The following is an 18,488-nucleotide window of genomic DNA, read 5'->3' as shown; positions in this document are numbered from 1 at the left end:
TTAATTTTTATCTAAAAAGTAAGAAAGAGGGCTTCCCTGGTGGCACGATGGTTGAGAGTCCGCCTGCCGATGCAGGGGACACGGGTTTGTGCCCCGGTCCGGGAGGATCCCACATGCCGCGGAGCGGCTGGGCCCGTGAGCCATGGCCGCTGAGCCTGCGCGTCCGGAGCCTGTGCTCCGCAACGGGAGAGGCCACAGTGGTGAGAGGCCCACGTACCGCAAAAAAAAAATAATAAATAAAAAAAATAAAAAGTAAGAAAGAAAATAAGCTTTATAAGTATATTATATACATATTGACATACATGCTAATTATATATGTTACCACATAATTTTCAAAAAAAATTATGTACAAATACACATATATTGGGGGGGTATGTGCTCAAAAATGTTTTACTAATGGGGTATGTGGCAGAGATTCCTAGCCATCCAAGAATATATGTTTTTCCCTTCTTCCGTAGTAACAATAAACTGTGCACATGGCTGCCTGGAAGAATATGTTGCCCAGCCTCCCTTTAACCCTGATGTGGGACCAGTTTCTGGGATGTGAGCAGAGTCGTGTGTGCATCTCTCAGGGTTATGTCCCTAAAAGGAAGGGGCTTGCCCTCCCCTTGCCCAGTGCCCCTTTTCCGCTGGCTGGAATGCAGATGGTAGTGGGTCATCTTGGACAATGCACATACAACAAGACAGGGGGAGCCGGGTCCCTGGCCCCTTCGAGCGCCACAGCAGCCCTGGATTGCTTATGCTTATGAGAGAGAGTGAAACCTCATCCTATTTAAGCCACTTTTATTTTGAGTTTTGTAACAGTAGTTGAATCTGTATCCTATCAAATATAAGATATATGGTCTAGATTTCTCTTCTGAGCTCCAAACCTGTACATGCACCTGGTATCTAGGGCATGGTGAGCTCAAGAAGTCTGAGTCAGAACACATTAGATCCCCCTCTTACCACCATCTACTCCTCCCCTTCCCTGTTTGGGTCCATGCACCTCTGTGACCTGGAGCAGGGCTCCCAGGCCACTCCAGGCTAGGTGCAGGGCTCAGCTACTTAGATGTTTGGAGGACTGTGGCCCCTGGTGATATTAATTCTCCCTAAGCTTTTTGTTTTTATGCTAATAGAGGATGAGAGCAGTTCTTTTTAAAAATGAGTCTTCAGGGAGGTTGAGGGGACAAGTGGAAGGAAGTGATTGGGACAATTGTGGGGAGGATGGGTTAGTGGGAGTGGGAACTGGGATGGCGAGAGGGTTGAGGCCTGAGGCTGAGGGAGCTGCTTCCATAAGCACAATGGTTTTTGAAGGAGCAAACCCTGCTCCGGTGTCTCAAAGATGGACGGTGGGGAGAATCAGGAGATTGATTGACTGATGATGGGGACCACTGGTAGGGCCAACTAGGAAGGGGCCTACGGCAGAAACGATGCTATAAAGGCACCCAGTGGGACTACATGTCCCAGCCCCCTAGCAGGTGATACCATTTTTCTAAGAATGTGGACAGAGTGATGTGCTCCACTCCAACGCCTCACCTCCCTCTCATTAAATTTAGTTTCTACACTCTCTTTCCTCTGCTGACTGGACGATGCTGGGGTGACTGTGAAGCCACAGAATGGTGGCAGCATACGGCCACAGCACCACTAAGAGGAGAACCTCCCAGAACAGCTGCCCAGTCGGGAACGTCCCAAATGCGTGTGGTGAGCAGAAAGTAATTTTTATTATGTAAAGACACTGGGATTTGGAAGTTGTTTTGTTCTAGCAGCAACCATTAATTATCCTAGCTAACAGAGTTCTCTAGTGGCTTTGTGAGTGAAGGACACTGACAAAGGGCAAGTGAAGACCAAGAGAGGAAACAGGGACATTGTATATGACTGGAGGTGGCAGACAGATGTCCAAGTGTGCGCGTGATGCCCTTTACAGGGACATCAGGGAGGTGAGAGTTTATTAACCCCTAAGTCCAGACAATCTTTCCCATAATCCTTTTCTACTTTCCGTCACTTTGGAACTTGCAGAAACCCATGCATACTTCTTTGTGTATGCGTGTGTGTGTGTGTATAACTATAGACATTTTATATATATATATATATATATATATATATATACACACACACACATATACAGATAATTTACACTTTTTAAAAAAACCCATATAATCTTTGGAGTTTGCACTATGAAATTATAAACAGCATGGGATTTAAAAAAATTAAATTTTTTATTCTGAGATAATTGTACATTCACATGCAGTAATAAGAAATAACACAGAGAGATCCTATGTACCCTTGTCCCCTTTACCCGGGTTCCCCGATGGTAACATCTTATGAAACTGTAGTACAGTGTCATACCCAGAACGCTGGCACTGATTCCATCACCACAAATATCCCTCATGTTGTCACTCAGCATAATTCTCCAGGTTGTCACGTGAACCCAGCTTGTTCTGTTTAGTGTTGAGTAGTGTTCCATGGTGTGGATATGACACAGCTTATTTAACCTTTCATTGGTTGAAGGACATTTGCAGTGTTCAGTTTTGGACTATGGTGAATAAAGCTGCTATAACATCCATATACAAGGTTTTGTGTGGGCTTAAATTTTTATTCTCTTAAATGCCCAGGAATGCAACTGTTGGGTCATGTGGTAATTAATTGCACATTTAATTTTTTTTTTTTTTACAAAACTGACAAACTGTTTTGCAGAATGGCAATATCATTTTCAATCCCACCAGAAATATATAAGTGATCCAGTTTCCCTGTATTCTTGTAAACATCTGGTATTGTCACTATTTTTTATTTTAGCCATTCTGATAGGTGTGTAGTAAGTCGTATCTTATTGTTACCGGCTCTAATTTGCATTGTCCTAAGGGCTAATGATGTTGAGCATCTTTTCATGTGCTTATATGTCAGGTGCTTACATGTCAACTGTAGATCTTCTTTGGTGAAATGTCTCTTCATGTCTTTGTCCATGTTCTAGTTGGATTGTTTGCTTTTTCACTGTTGAGTTTTGAGAGTCCTTTATGTAGCCTAGAAACCAGTCCTCCGTCAGATATGTAGTATATCTAATAGTAAATATTTGCAAATATTTTCTCCCACTCTGTAGCTTGTCTTTTCATCCTCTTAACAGTATCTTTCATGGAACAAAAATTCCTAATTTTTTTTTTTTTTTTTTGCGGTACACGGGCCTCTCACCGCTGTGGCCTCTCCCATTGCGGAGCACAGGCTCCGGACGCGCAGGCTCAGCGGCCATGGCTCACAGGCCTAGCCGCTCCGCGGCATGTGGGATCTTCCCGGACCGGGGCACGAACCCGTGTCCCCTGCATCAGCAGGCGGACTCTCAACCATTACACCACCAGGGAAGCCCCCAAAATTCCTAATTTTGATGAAGATCAGTTTATCAATTTTTTTTAATGGGTTGTACTTCTGGTATCAAGTCTTCAATCTCTCCTTAGGCATAGATCCTAAAGATTTCTGTCTATGATATTTTCTAAAAGGTTTATATTTTTACATTTTATATTTCGGTCCATGATACATTTTGAGTTGATTTTTGTATAAGGTGTGAGACTTAGGTCAATGTTCAGTTTTTTGCCTATGGATGTCATTTGCTCTAGTACCACTTGTTGAAAGGTTATTCTTTCTACATTTAATTGCTCTCACATTTTTGTCAAAATCAGTTGGAGATAATTGTGTAGGTCTAATTCTGGCTTCTCTATTCTGTTCCATTGATCTATGTGTCTATCCCTTTGCTAGTATCGCAAAGTCTTAATTATTATAGCTATATAGTAAGTCTTGATATTGGGTACATTGATTCTTTCCACTTTATTTTTTCTGAAAATTGTTTCTGGGGAGAACTGACATCTTTATTATGTTGAGTCTTCCAACTCATGAATATAGTACGTCTTTCCATTTAGTTGGATCTTTGATTTCTTTCATCAGTGTTGTGTAGTTTTCAGCATACAAGTCCTGTGCATGTTTTGTTAGCTTTACAGGTAAGTAATTTTTTTGAGTTATTGTAAATAGTATTGTATTTTAAATTTTGATGTCTACATGTGCATTGCTAGTATACAGAAATACAGTTGATTTTTTGGTATATTTTTCTTGTATCCTGCAATATTTCTAAATTCATTTATTAGTTCTAGGAGGTGTTTTTGGTAGATTCCTTGGGACTTTCTACATAGACAGGTCACCTGCCAATAGGGATAGTTTTATTTCTTTCTTTCTGATCTTATTCTTTTCATTTACTTATCTCATTGCATTGGCTAGCTCTTCCAGCGCTGTGTTGAGCAAGAGTGGTGAGAAACCACAAGCTTGCCTTGTTCCCAATTCTAGGGAGAAAGCATTCAGTCTTCTGTGGTTAAGTATAATGTCAGCTGTAGGTTTTTTTTTTTTTTTTTTGGCTGTGTTGGGTCTTTGTTGCTGCTCGCGGGCTTTCTCTAGTTGCAGTGAGCGGGGGCTATTCTTCATTGCAGTGCGCAGGCTTCTCATTGCGGTGGCTTCTCTTGTTGCAGAGCACAGGCTCTAGGTGTGTGGGCTTCAGTAGTTGCAGCACATGGGCTCAGTAGTTGTGGCACATGGGCTTAGTTGCTCTGCAGCATGTGGGATCTTCCTGGACAAGGGATCGAACCCATGTCCCATGCATTGGCAGACAGATTCTTAACCACTGCACCACCAGGGAAGTCCCAGCTGTAGGTTTTTTGTAGATGCTCTTTATCAAGTTGATTAATATGTCACCTGATTTTTCTTCTTTATTCTGTTAATATGGTTGATCATATTAATTTTGAAACATTGAACCAGCTTTGGTCCCTCTAAAATATCCCCAATTAGATCAACTCGGTGCTTTGTGACCACCTAGAGGGGTCGGATAGGGAGGGTGGGAGGGAGACGCAAGAGGGAGGAGATATGGGGATATATGTATATGTATGGCTGATTCACTTTGTTATACAGCAGAAACTAACACACCATTGTAAAGCAATTGTACTCCAATAAAGATGTTAAAATAAATAAATAAAATATCCCCAATTTATGGCAATTCCTTTTATTTATTGCTGAATTCTATTTGCTAATATTTTGTTAAGGATTTTTATGTCTGCACTCATGATTGATATTGGTCTATAGTTTTCTTTCTTTCTTTCTTTCTTTCTTTCTTTCTTTCTTTCTTTTTTTTGGTATGGTTTTTGCCTGATATCAGGATAATACTAGCTTCAAAAAATAAATTGGAAAGTATTTTCTCCTCATCTATTTTCTGGAAGAGATTCTATAAAATTCGTATTAATTCTTCTTTAAGTATTTGGTAGAATTCTCCCACGAAGCCATCTAGACCTAGAGATTTCTTTTTTTGGAGTTTTAAAATTATGAATTCAGTTTTCTTAGTAGTTACAGGGCTATTCAGTGAAATTCTACTTCATATTGGGTAAATAGTGGTAGTTTGTCCTTTTCAGAGAATTGGTCCATTCTGCTTAAGTTGTCAAATTTATGTGTGTAGAGTTGTTCATAATATTCCCTTATTATCTTTTTGAGGTCTGTAGGATCTTCAATGATATTGCCTGTTGCATTCCTGATGTTGGTAATTTGTGATTTCTCTCTCTCTCTCTCTCTCTCTCTTTTTTAATATGACAGTCTTACTAGAGGTCTGTCAATTTTATTGATCTTTCCAAAATACTTTTTGTTTCATTGACTTTGTCTATTATTTTTCTCTTTTCAGTGTTATTGACTTCTGCTCTTATCTGCGTTATTTCCTCTCTTCTTGTTTACAGTTTATTTTGCTTTCCTTTTTCTAGATTCGTGAGGTGGGGGCTTAGACTGATTGAGCTTTTTCCTCTTTTCTAATGCATGCATTTTAGTGGTATAAATTTCCCTCTCATCTTTAGCTGCATCTCATAATTTTTTCTATGTTGTATTTACAGTTTTCATACAGCTCAATATACTTTTAAAATTAGCTTTGAGACTTCCTTTATTGCTTAGAAGTGTGTTGTTTAGTTTCCATCTGTTTGGTGATGTTCCTGCTCTCTTTCTGTTGTTGATTTCTATTTTGATTCCAGTGTTGTTGGAGAACACATTGTATGATTTCAATTCTCTTAAATTATGTTTAAGAGAATTGAAATCATATTCTGTTAACTTTGTCTTATGGCTTAAGATATGGTCTATCTTGGTATATGTTCTATGGGCACTTGAAAAAAATATGTTTTCTGCTGTTGTTGGGTGGAATGCTCTATAAATGTAGATTTACATCACTTTACCCTCTCCCATTTATAGTATCATTGTCTTAAATATTTTATTTACAGACATGCAGAACCACATCAGTGTTATAATTTTTGCTTCAACCATAAAACAATTTAGAAAACTCAAGAAAAGAAGGAAAACCTACCCATGTCTACCCATGCTTATCATGTTCTTTCTTCTTTCCTGATCTTCCAAGGTTCCTTCTTTTATCATTTCCTTTCTGTTTAGAGAACTTCCTTTAGCCATTCTCTTAGGTGGCTGCTGCTGACAAATTCTCTTAGTTTTCTCTCATGTGAGAATGTCTTGATCTCCTTGTTATTCCTGAAGCATAGCTTTCCCTGCTGTAGGATTCTGGATCGCACTTCTTTTCTTTCAGCACTTCAAAAATATTCTGCCACTTCCTTCTGGCCTCCATGGTTTCTGATGAGAAATTTGCTGTTATTCAAATGATTTTACCCTATAGATAAAGTGTCATTTATTTTTTCTGTCTGCTTTCAAGAATTTTTGTCTTTAGTTTTCAAAAATTTAATTATGATGTGTTTGCATCATAATTGCTTTGAGTTTATCCTGTTTGGGATTCACTCAGCTTCTTGAATTTTTAGGTTGATATCTTTTGTTAAATTTGGAAAGCTTTTAGTCGTTATTTCTCCTAGTACTTTTCAGCCCTGTCCTCTTTCTCCTTTCCTTCTGGCACTCCAATGACATGAATGTTAGATCTTTTGTTATAGTCCCACAGGTCCCTGAAGCTCCATTCATTTTTAGTTTAAATCATTTTCTCTGTTGTCTGTAATGGGTAATTTCTATTTTCTATCTCCCAGTTCACTGATTCTTTCCTCTGTTCCCTCCATTCTTCACTGAGCCCATCACTGAGCCTTTTATTTGGATTATTATATTTTTCTGTTCAAAAGTTTCCATTTGGTTATTCTTTATAGCTTTGATTTCTTTACTGAGACTTCTAATTTTTTATTTGTTTCAAGCGTGTTTTTAATTGCTCATTGAAGCATTTTTATCATGGCTACTTTAAGTCTAACATCTCTGTCATCTTAATTTTGACATTTATTAGTCCCCTTTTTTCATTCAGTATGAGATCATCCTGGCTCTTAGTGTAACAAGTGGTTTTCAGCTGAAACCTGGATATTTTCACATTATGAGATTCTGGATCTTATTTAAACCTTCTGTTTCTCTGTCTGCTACTGCCACATGGAAGTGGAAGTCCAGGTTCCCCACTCAGCCTTTGTCGACACCTGATATGGGTGGGGGAAGGGGGGAGGGGCTCCTTGTTACTGATGGTTGGGGTTGAGATTTACACATCCCCACACAGTCTTCATCAACACCATGGTGGGTATGGCCTTGTTACCAGCAGGCAATGGTGAATGTGCTGACTCTCCAGTAGATCTCTTCTAGCAGGGGAGGGGAAGGGCACCTCATTACTCCTGGGTGGGGGTGGAAGTGCAGGCTCCCATGTCATCTCCACTGACATTGCATGTGCTGGTGGTTGGGGGATGGGGTGTTTGTTACCAGCTGGTGGGATGAAAGTCCCAGCTTCCTACTCTGTCTTCTCTGGCTCAACCCCAGCAGGTGTGTTGGGACACCTTGTTACAGGCTTGCAAAGGTGGAAGTCTAGGTTCCCCACTCGGCCTCTGCTGGCATGAGTGGGTGTGGGCCCACAGGGGTCTTTTTTGTGTGTATGTGTGGTATTTGGAGTAGAGCAGTTATTATTATTATTTTTTTATAAATCTATTTATTTTATTTATTTATTTTTGACTGCATTGGGTCTTCGTTTTTGCGTGCAGGCTTTCTCTAATAGCGGCGAGTGGGGGCTATTCTTCATTGTGGTGCGTGGGCTTTTCATTGTGGTGGTGTCTCTTGTTGCGGAGCACGGGCTCTAGGCATGTGGGCTTCAGTAGTTTCGGCACGCGGGCTCTAGAGTGCAGGCTCGGTAGTTGTGGTGCACAGGCTTAGTTGCTCTGCGGCATGTGGGATCTTCCAGAACCAGGGTTCGAACCCGTGTCCCCTGCATTGGCAGGTGGATTCTTAACCACCGCGCCACCAGGGAAGCCCATGGAGTAGAGCAGTTATTGTCTAAAAGTTTTCTTTTAGAAAGAGCAGGCTTCTGTTGTTGTTTTTGTTATTATTATTGCTGTTGTTGTTTTGGTCTGTGGGCATTGGTGTTTCCAGTTTGTCAGCCTCTTCATCTCCAAGAATATATAAGATAACCCAGAGAACTCAGCATTGTGAGAACTCACCGTTGTGTCATTCCTTGTGTCCTGAGGTCCCTAGCAAGTGTGTCTTCTCTCCACCTTTTGGAGTCTGCTTATTTTTGTTTTATATACAATGCCCAGGGTTTTCAGTTGTACTTAATGTGAAGAATAGAGAGAAGCTCGTTTATATTTACTCTATCTTCCCAGAAGCAAAAATCCCCCTACTATACTTTTTAGCCACTTGACATTTAATTCACATGCCATACGACTCAGCCATTTCAAGTATACAATTCAGTGGTTTAAAATACATATAGTTGTACAATCATTAGTATGACAAATTTTAGAATATTTTTGTTAGCTCTAAAAGACACCATGTACCCTTAGCCATTAACTCCCGTTCCCTTTCCCACGCCCCACTCTTCTAACTCTGGTAACCACTAATCTGCTTTATGTCTCTGTAGATTTGCCTAGGCTGGGCATTTCATTTAAATGAAACCATACAATATCTAGTTCTGTGTGACTTGCTTCTTTTGCTTAGCATAATACTCTCATGGTTTATGTCATAGCACGTACCAATACTTATTACTTTTTCTTTATACCAGTATGTTACAAGGGAATTAGAAGAGTAGAAAATGATAGACCAATCTGTCTCACAGATACAGATGCAAAACTCATTACATAAATATTAACAAATGGAATCTAGTAAATATATAATCACCAGTGGAATTTATTACCAAAACACAGGCTAGATAGAATCAATGTATTTCATGTGATTAACAGATTAAAAAAAGAGAGAAAATCTTTTTACGTTCCCTGAAAGATGAAGGGAAAAAAGACTTATTTTTTATTGCTGAGTAATATTCCATTGTATGGATATATCACATTTTATATATCCATTCATCAGTTGATGGACGTTTGGGTTGTTTATACCTTTTGATTTGTGTGAATAACGCCACTATAAACATTTCTATGGGAGTTTTTTTGCTGTTGTTTTGGATATATGCTTTCATTTCTCTTGCATATTTACCTAGGAGTGGAACTGTTGGATCACACAGTTAATCACTGAATGAATTGTCAGATTGTTTTCCAAAGTGGATGCACCTTTTTACATTCCCACCAGCAATGCGTGAAGGTTGCAATTTCTCCACATCCTTGCTAATACTTGTTATTACCTGTTTCTTTTTGTTGTTGTTGTTTTTTGTTTGTTTTTTTATTATAGCCCTCCTAATGGTTGTAAAGTTGTATCACATAGTGGTCTTGATTTGCATTTCCCTGATGACTAATGATGTTGAGTATCCTTCCGGTGTTTATTAGCCATTTGTATATCTTCTTTTTGGAGGGGGGCGCGGATAATTGCTTCACAATGTTGTGTTAGTTTCTGCTATACAGAGAAGTGGAGCTCCCTGTGCTATACAGCAGGTTCTCATTAGTTATCTCTTTTATACATATTAGTGTATATATGTCAATCTCAATCTCCCAATTCATCCCACCCCCCCCCATCTCCCCTTGGTGTCCATATCTTTGCTCTCTACGTCTGTGTCTCTATTTCTGCCTTGCAAACATGTTCATCTGTACCATTTTTCTAGATTCCACATATGTGTTAATATACAATATTTGTTTTTCTCTTTCTGACTTACTTCTCTCTGTATGACAGTCTCTAGGTTCATCCACATCTCTACAAATGACCCAATATCATTCCTTTTTATGGCTGAGTAATATTCTATTGTATATATGTACCAAATCTTTTCTATCCTTTCATCTGTTGATGGGCATTTAGGCTGCTTCCATGACCTGGATATTGTAAATAGTGCTGCAATGAACATTGGGGTGCATGTGTCTTTTTGAATTATGGTTTTCTCTGGGTTTATGCCAGATTATATGATTATGGGATCATGGGATTGCTGGGTCATATGGTAATTCTATTTTCAGTTTTTTAAGGAGCCTCTATACTGTTATCCATAGTGGCTGTTTCAATTTACATTCCCACCAACAGTGCAAGAGGGCTCCCTTTCCTCCACACCCTCTCCAGTATTTATTGTTTGTAGATTTTCTGACTGGTATGAGGAGATACCTCATTGTAGTTTTGATTTGCATTTCTCTAATAATTAGTGATGTTGGGCATCTTTTCATGTGCCTCTTGTATATCTTCTTTGGGGAACTATCCACATTCTTTACCATTTTTAAATTGGATTGTGTTTTTGTTATTGAGTTGTAATAGCTCTTTATATATTCTAGATACAAGTCCCTTATTAGATATATGATTTGCAAAGATTTTCTTCTGTGGGCATCTTTGTACTTTCTTGATGGTGTCCTTTGAAGCACAAAAGTTTTAAATTTTGATAATGTCCAATTTATCTATTTTGCTCTTTTTAAAATAAATTTATTTATTTTTGGCTGCATTAGGTCTCCATTGCTGCGTGCGGGCTTTCTCTAGTTGCTGTGAATGGGGGCTACTCTTCGTTGCAGTGTGTGGGCCTCTCATTGTGGTGGCCTCTCCTGGAGCACAGGCCCCAGGCGCACAGGCTTCAGCAGTTGTGGCACATGGGCTCTAGAGCGCAGGCTAAGTAGTTGTGGCACATGGGCTCAGCTGCTCCATGGCATGTGGGATCTCCTGGACCAGGGCTCAAACCCTTGTCCCCTGTACCGGCAGCTGGACTCTCAACCACTGTGCTACCAGGGAAGCTCTCTCTCTCTCTTTTTTTTTTTTTTGTGCTATATAAGAAACCATTGTCTAAGCCAAGGTCATGAAGATTTACGCCTGTATTTTCTTCTAAGAGTTTTATAGTTTCAGCTCTTTCATTTAGGTATTTGATTTATTTTGAGTTAACATGGTATGAGGTAGTAATCTGACTTCATTCATTATAGATATCCAGTTGCTTCTGTACCATTTGTTGAAAAGAATGCTCTTTCTCATTGAATTGTCACCCTTGTTGAAACTCAATTGACTATAAATGTGAGGGTCTGTCTCTGGACTGCCAATTTTATTCCACTAATCTGTATGTTCCTTACTATATTTTGAGCTCCTTTAAAAGATGCCTATTTATTTTCATATTCCTGGCATATGTTAGGGTCTGTAGGTAAACCTAAGTACTGTCTGTTGAACTGAATAGAAAGCAGGAGTATTTGCCTGGCATCTGGTGACAGATGAGAGGCAGAAGGATGAGGCTGCCCCAGCTGAGCATCAGCTGCTCAAAATGCAGCAGCATCATGCCTGGCAAGTATGGGTCAGTCTGAGGAGTTAGCCAGACTTCCTCTAAGTGAGGGCCTGGCAAGGGACAAGAGGGCAGTGTGAGCTGTTCTCTTCCTGTGTAAGTGATGTTTGCGAGAGTCAGAGACAGACATGAGGGTTAACCTGTGAGAGGATGGAGAGCGTGTGCAGGGCATATTACTCCCTATCCCCACAGAGAGCCAAGAGGCATGATAACTGTTTCTCCTACAGTGATTTCTGCTTGTTGTTGCTAAACAGTTATTGTGAACATTTGTGGGATAGGTACGACAGCTAAGCCTTGGCTGGACACACACACACACAGAGCGCCTCCCTACACAGGTGCAGGTCCCTTTGCTGGGAAGCGCTTATAGTATAAGGGTACTTGGCATCTTTCTCTGTGGCATCCCTGGGTTTCTCTTAGGCTTTCACACGTTGTCCATCCTCTGCTCTGCTGTGGGGGTAGAGCAGTGGGGTCTTGTGAAAGCCCCTCCCTGAGATGCAGCTTCATCATCTTTTTCATAGAGATGTGAAATGCTTGCCCCCAACTTTTTAACCCATGGGCTTTTAGAAAACTTTGACATCCAGTGTCAATGGGAGAACAAGAAGGATAGATGAGGGGGATTGCTAGGGAAGGAGGGCTGAGACCAAGCAGGAGAAGAATGGGAGCAATCATGTGTAAGGAGCTTCCAGTGCCTCCCAAATTGGGCCCAAGGTGTTGTTATTATTTCTGGTGGAGGCCCAGACAGCATTCTTGCAATGCAATAATATCAAAAGGCTCATGAGTAAGCAATTGTAATGGTTTTCATTGATCAGGTCTTTAAGCTCACTCATTGCCTTTCAGGAAGTTCAAGTCAGGGTTGGGAACAGGTTCAGGCAGAAGGAGAGAAGGCTAGGAAGTGAGCTCAGAAGTCAGTGCATTCCGAGTGGAAAGCAGGCATGACCTGGGCATGGGGGGCTCTGTGGACATGAAGCCAGTCTTCCTTCTGCACAATTCAGATGTGCTAGTTAATTTCATCCCCTCTGGGCTGTAGAGATGGGCTTCAGGCCTGGAGTCTCAGACTCCCAGAGGCTGGAATGGATCAGAGGAACGTGAATTTACCATCACCTGCTTCCTTGGGGAGGTTGGGAGGTTTTCAGCCCAGTTTCTTCCACCCTCCCAGGCTGCAACGCTGAGGCTTTTACAACTTTCTTCCAATTAACAGCCCTCAGCTGTGAAGATATTTAAACCCCAGGTTCCTTCTCCACCTCCCTGTTTTCCTGTGGGCACGTGGTTTCTGGGCCACAGGGCCTAGTGATGCCATCTTGCATGTCTCCAGGGCTCTCTGCCTTTCACTGCCCCTGCATGGAGCATGTCCTTCCAGGCCTCATGGCAAACTTGCATGCCTAGGCACAGAGAAGCAAGTCACTGTTCTACAAAGCAAACTGGCAAGGCCATTAGGACCAGAACTCAGGGGTCTAGATGCCCAGTTTCTACTTTTTCCAGTACATCTCATTTCCTAAACAGAATAAGTGCTCAAGTAACCCCTGCCCATTTTATCTCACTATTCTCCTTCACCTCCCTCCTCATCCATGGGCTCTAGCGGAGATTTCTAAGAATGGTGGGTGGACTGCTGGAGAGAGCCCCATTTGTAAACATTTCCTTAGGACTTGGAATTCTGCTGGGAAGGGCTCCCGCTGGCAAAATCTGGGACAATCTGAACATTGCAAAGAATAATGAGTACTACTGATTGTAAAACATTGAACAAATAGATATCCATCAGACCATGGTAGATAGATAGATAAGCAAGTAAATAACTAAACAAATAACTGTCTGAGTTGAGAAATAGAGAGAAACTCATTTACCACCATTGAAGGTGACTACTGAACCAATTCTTTATTCAGGAAATTCATAATTAAAAAGAAGGAACTAAGCATTTACCTGACTTTTTAGGAGGAATTGTTCTTAATTGCTGCTGATGAAGGAAAACTCTTTTTTGTGAATAACATGAACCAGTGAATGTGAAAAGAATGATATAATTTTAAAAAATCATCATTTTTCAATATTTAAAGGAATAATTGACTCAGGCCAAGAGCATCAGTAAAGGTTAAATGCATCAGGTGACAGAGTTGAAGAACGAGGTATTCCAGGGGGTCAAGGTATTGTCCTGCAGATTACTTGCTGATTGTAAAAAGGGAAAATAAACCTTTTCAATGGATTTGCAGGGGCCACCTTAACCAAATGATGAAAATTAGTGGGACAGCTTGGTGGTATATGCCTTCTGATGTGATGAAACATGACGTTGATAGCATCCCCTATGAAGCTGTATTGATTATCTATTGATTTATATATTAGTCTGCTCAGAGTGCCGTAATAAAATCCCATAGACCAGGTGGCTTAAGCAATAGATATTTATTTCTCACAGTTTTGGATACTGAAGACCAAGATCAAGGTGCCGGCTGATTCGGTTTCTGGTGAGAGCTCTCTTCCTGACTTGGAGACGGTCACCTTCTTGCTGTGTCCTCACATGGTGTGGAGAGAAAGAGCTCTCCTGTTCCTCTTCTTACAAGGCCACAGTCCTATTGGATTGGGGCCCTGCTTATGAACTTATTTAATCTTAATTACTCCCTAAAGATCCTATTTCCAGATACAGTCACATTAGGGGTTAGAGCTTCAACATATGAATTTGGGGCAGAGGGACACAATCTAGTCCATGGCAGTGCATAACAAAATATCCCCAGACCTAGTAGCCTAAAACGACAAATGTTTATCATCTCACACTTTCTGTGGGTCAGGAATGCAGGCACAGCTTAGCTGGCTCAAGGCCTCTCATGAGGTTGCAGTCAAGCTGTCACCTGGGGCTGTGGTCTCACCTGAAGGCTTAATGGGGTGGGGGGAGACCTGCTTCCAAGCTCACTCACACGGTTGTTGGCAGGCCTCAGATCGTAGCCACATGGACCCGTCCACAGGGTGCCCCATGTCATGGCACCTGGCTTCTCCCAGGATGGGGGATCTGAGAGAGAGAGAGAGAGAGAGCAGCCATGACAGAAGCCACAGTTTTTCATAATCTAATCTCAGAAGTGACATCTCATTATTTCTGCCATATTCTATTTATTAGAAGCGAATCACAAAGCCCAGTCCGTGCTCAAGGAGAGGGGACTACACAGGGTGTGAATGCCAGGAGGCAGGAATCAATGGCGGCCATCTCAGAAGCTTTGACCACTTACGGTTTCTTACCTGAAATCTTTAACTTGAATCTAATCAAGCTGAGGATCTAATGTGCAGTTTACAGGAAATACAGGGAATCAAGTGACAAGTTGAATAGCACCATAAGGAAATAACCAGGCAAGCTCAAAGAGTGGGACATTTTGCGAGATCATCAGCTCAATCACTTCAAAACGTTGATGTCGTGGCAAAAAGAGGGCTGGTGTAGTGGCAAGGGGGCTGCTATTTTAGATAGAAGAAGACTAAATAGACATAACAACTAAATGCCGTGTTTGACCTTTGGAGTCTGCTGTGAAAATACAGCTATAAAAGACATTTCTGGGACAACTGGAAATTTGAATATGGACTGGATATTAAATAATATTAGGAAGTTATTGATCGTTCTTAGGTGTGATAATGACATCTTGGTTACATAGGAGAACGTCCTTTTTAAGAGATACAGGCTGAAGCATTTAGGAGTGTGCTGTCTTGACGTCTGCAGCTTACACTCAAACCATCGAGAAAAACACATAGATAAAGCGAAACTAACTGTTCATTGGAAAATGTAGATTTTGGTATATGGGCTATTATTATCTTATTCTTTGAGATTTCCTATACGTATGAAATCTTTTTGTAGTAAGAAGTTGAGAGGAACAATATTCAGTCTTCTGAACGCACGTATTCAACTCACAGAGATGAGCCCCATTACATTCCTCAGGCCTCGTGAAAAATGTCTCCGTTTTTCTCATCTAGACATTTAGAGTTTGCCTGGTTCGTGTCCTATCTTGTTACGGAAGAAATTTAAGGTAACTTCTCGCCCCACCTCGCCTGGCTTCCTGGAGGAAGGAAGCAGAGGAGCTGGGCCAGAGCTGGCTCTATCTGGGTCTCTGGTCATTCGGGGGCAGATGGCCGGGTACAAACTGAGGCAGACCCGGACTGGATTCCTGGGCAAGCTTTTTTTTTTTTTTTTTTTTTTTTTTTTGTGGTACGCAGCCCTTCCACTGCTGTGGCCTCTCCCGTTGCGGAGCACAGGGTCCGGACGTGCAGGCTCAGCGGCCATGGCTCGCAGGCACAGCCGCTCCACAGCATGTGGGATCTTCCCGGACCGGGGCACGAACCCGCGTCCCCTGCATCGGCAGGCAGACTCTCAACCACTGCACCACCAGGGAAGCCCTGGGCAAGCTTCTTAACTGCTCTGAGCCTCCCTCGCCTGAGTTGTCTGAGAGGAGAATAACCTGTCCCAGGGTTGAGGGAGGGGTTAGAAGCAGGACATAGCAGGGAGCTCAGGGAAGGCTGGTTGAGAAGAAGATGAAAAAGATCCAGGAGCGTGAGGCTTCCAGGTCCCGGCATCCCGAATGCTCTCGATGGGACTCTCTTAGGCCCCTGAAGAGCAGAGGAGAGAGGGGGCCAGAGAGCGTGTTTTAGGGATACTGCGAGTGTGGGGAATGAGGGGTATTCGATAAGCAGGTGCCCTAGGGCTCTGGGCCCTGTGGCCTTATGTATGTATGACCCACAAGGCAGACCCTGGGCCCAGGAAATAGCTCTTCTTTTCCCCTTGCTCACCAGCACCTTTCCTTGGGATCAATCACTTGGAAAACATTTCCACGGCCTTGTCCACCCGGCATAGCTTGGGGTCACAGTGGACACCCCTCTCCTGTTCATCATTCATCTCTCCCCTCTTTCTCACCAGTCCAGCTCCTGTAGGGATGGGGCTTGGCTGGGTTACCGACATCACCTGCCTGCCCACCACTGTCTCAGGAACAAAGTCTCTCTTTTGTCCCAGGAAGCTCGATGGCCAGGGAGATTATCTGCAGAAGGAGGGAGCCGGTGAGATGCACCAACACAGTCATCAGTTCAAAACCCCCAGAAGTGAATTTGCTCCCCTCCATCCCAGAAGTCTCCTGGAGACCCCAGCCAGGGGCGGCCACTGGTCTGACGAAGACCTCAGAGAGGCTGCTGAATGAGGCTGTCAGGTTCCCTAGCTTTGCCCATGATCTAGAAATCTGTAAGTTGCAGAGTCACAGACAATGGAGCCTGGGCTTGTGTGCAGCTGACAGGCGGGGGAGAGGAGGGGAGGGAGGCGAGCGGCTCCATGGTCAAGGGGAAGCACCGGATCCACAAGGAAGCAGTGAGGAGGCTGGCGAGCCCTCAGAAGGAGTAAGCGGTCTCAGGGCCCCTCTGAATGGTGTGGTCAGGACGGGAAGGCCAGGAGCCCCTCCTGAGCAGGCGGGGCCCTGACCGCTGGTGCCCTGAGCAGGCGGGGCCCTGACCGCTGGTGACCTGAGAAGGCTCAAAACCCCACCCTTTACCCGTTATTCCTCTGGGTTAAGCAGCCTTCAAAACAGAAAATATCCTTAAAAGAGTAAGGAAGGAAGTCACCGAAGCAACCCCTCGATAGACTATATGCACAGACACAGTCAGCCCTCGGCATCCACAGGTTTCCCATCAGGCTGCGGTAGGAATTGGGAGCCAGTGTTTGTTTTGTTCTGCGACTGCCTGAGGCTGAGACCAGGTGGGGAGAGGGTGCCCGATGGGGAGAGGGGAAGGGAGCAGGCAGCAGAGGGCTGGGGTGCCCAGGGGCCACCTGTGTCATTTTACCTCTGTGCTGAGGGCTGACGGGGCCAAGCTGGTGTGGAGAAGACAACCTTCGCCATGGACAGGCTAAGGAAGCACCGGGCTAGAAGTCAGAGGACTGGTCTCTAGGCCGGCCTCCTTCACCAGGGGTCTGGGGCGGTCACTTCTCCTCCGATTTGGGTTCTCATCTGTCCAATGGTGGTTTTCTAGGACCCACCATCACAGAGGTTCTCAACCTTTGGGATGCCTGGCCAACCCCAGACTCACCCAACCCCATCTATAGGGGCGGAGCCTGAGCATCTCCTTACCCAAACGTCTCCTAGGTGATTCTGCCCATAGACAGGGCAGCTGAGGTTCAGGGAGGCAGCAGGGGATGGCGAGCGAGGAGGGAATCCAGGGAGACAGAAGCTTCTTCAAACCTCTGAAATCCCAGGACTTCTTTAGTGAAAGCTTTCGAGTTCAGAAGGTGACCTGAGGACATTCAGACCTCCTGCTGATGGGTTAGATGGGCTAGATGACGTTGCCAGGCCCACAGCATTTAGTCTGAGCTCAGTCAATATGCATCTTCCCTGCTCTCACTTCAGTGCATCCCTACTTGAGTGGCTGGGGCAGAAGAAATCATCTGAGAACTGAGAAATATGGCAAAACATTGTGAAATATCTTCCAGGAAGGAAATGCGGGGGGTGTGGTGTGGGGGAGGAATTCACAAAAATCCCCATGAGGTCTCTAGGCTTCTTTTCTTTGAGGCCAGTGACAGAACTGGTTTGCCGGATCTGGAGTAAAGAGGCCTTTGATGGGGTGACCCCCGACCCCACCCCCAGCATCAGAGAAGACTTCAGAATGACACTGGAGGTCTCAAGGGCCACCTTGGTTTCAAGGCTCTACCTCTCACTGGAGGAGCAAGGGCCACCCGGAGGAGGACAGGACTTCCAGCTTCCCCCGAACTTGAAAGGACAAAGCAAGGAGGCAGTTCCCCCGCGGGGCTCCTGGCCAGGGCCGTCCCACTGCTGTCTGGAGGACAGCCCATCCATCCGAGGCCTTGCTCCACGCGCTTTAGGGTGTGGTGTCCCGATGCTTCTTTTCTGTCAGCTTTGGGCCCTAATTTCCTACTCTGGGGTCGCAGCGAGAGTCCCAC

General features: G+C 43.4%; 1 long non-coding RNA gene across 1 annotated transcript; it reads right to left on the bottom strand.

Annotated features, from left to right (window-relative positions):
* Positions 1-14,037: 14,037 nt before the first annotated feature.
* On the bottom strand, positions 14,038-17,396 carry LOC138842797 (uncharacterized). The gene is made up of 3 exons (XR_011377675.1): positions 17,378-17,396; positions 14,449-14,588; positions 14,038-14,154 (listed from the first exon to the last, which is right to left on the bottom strand). It is a non-coding gene; the product is annotated as an uncharacterized lncRNA (long non-coding RNA).
* Positions 17,397-18,488: the final 1,092 nt, after the last annotated feature.

The sequence above is a fragment of the Globicephala melas genome, chromosome 8 (genome assembly GCF_963455315.2).
Source record: "Globicephala melas chromosome 8, mGloMel1.2, whole genome shotgun sequence".
Classification (NCBI taxonomy): domain Eukaryota; kingdom Metazoa; phylum Chordata; class Mammalia; order Artiodactyla; family Delphinidae; genus Globicephala; species Globicephala melas.
The sequence above is the reverse complement of the archived record's forward strand: the minus strand, read 5'-3'. Positions and strand labels throughout refer to the sequence as shown.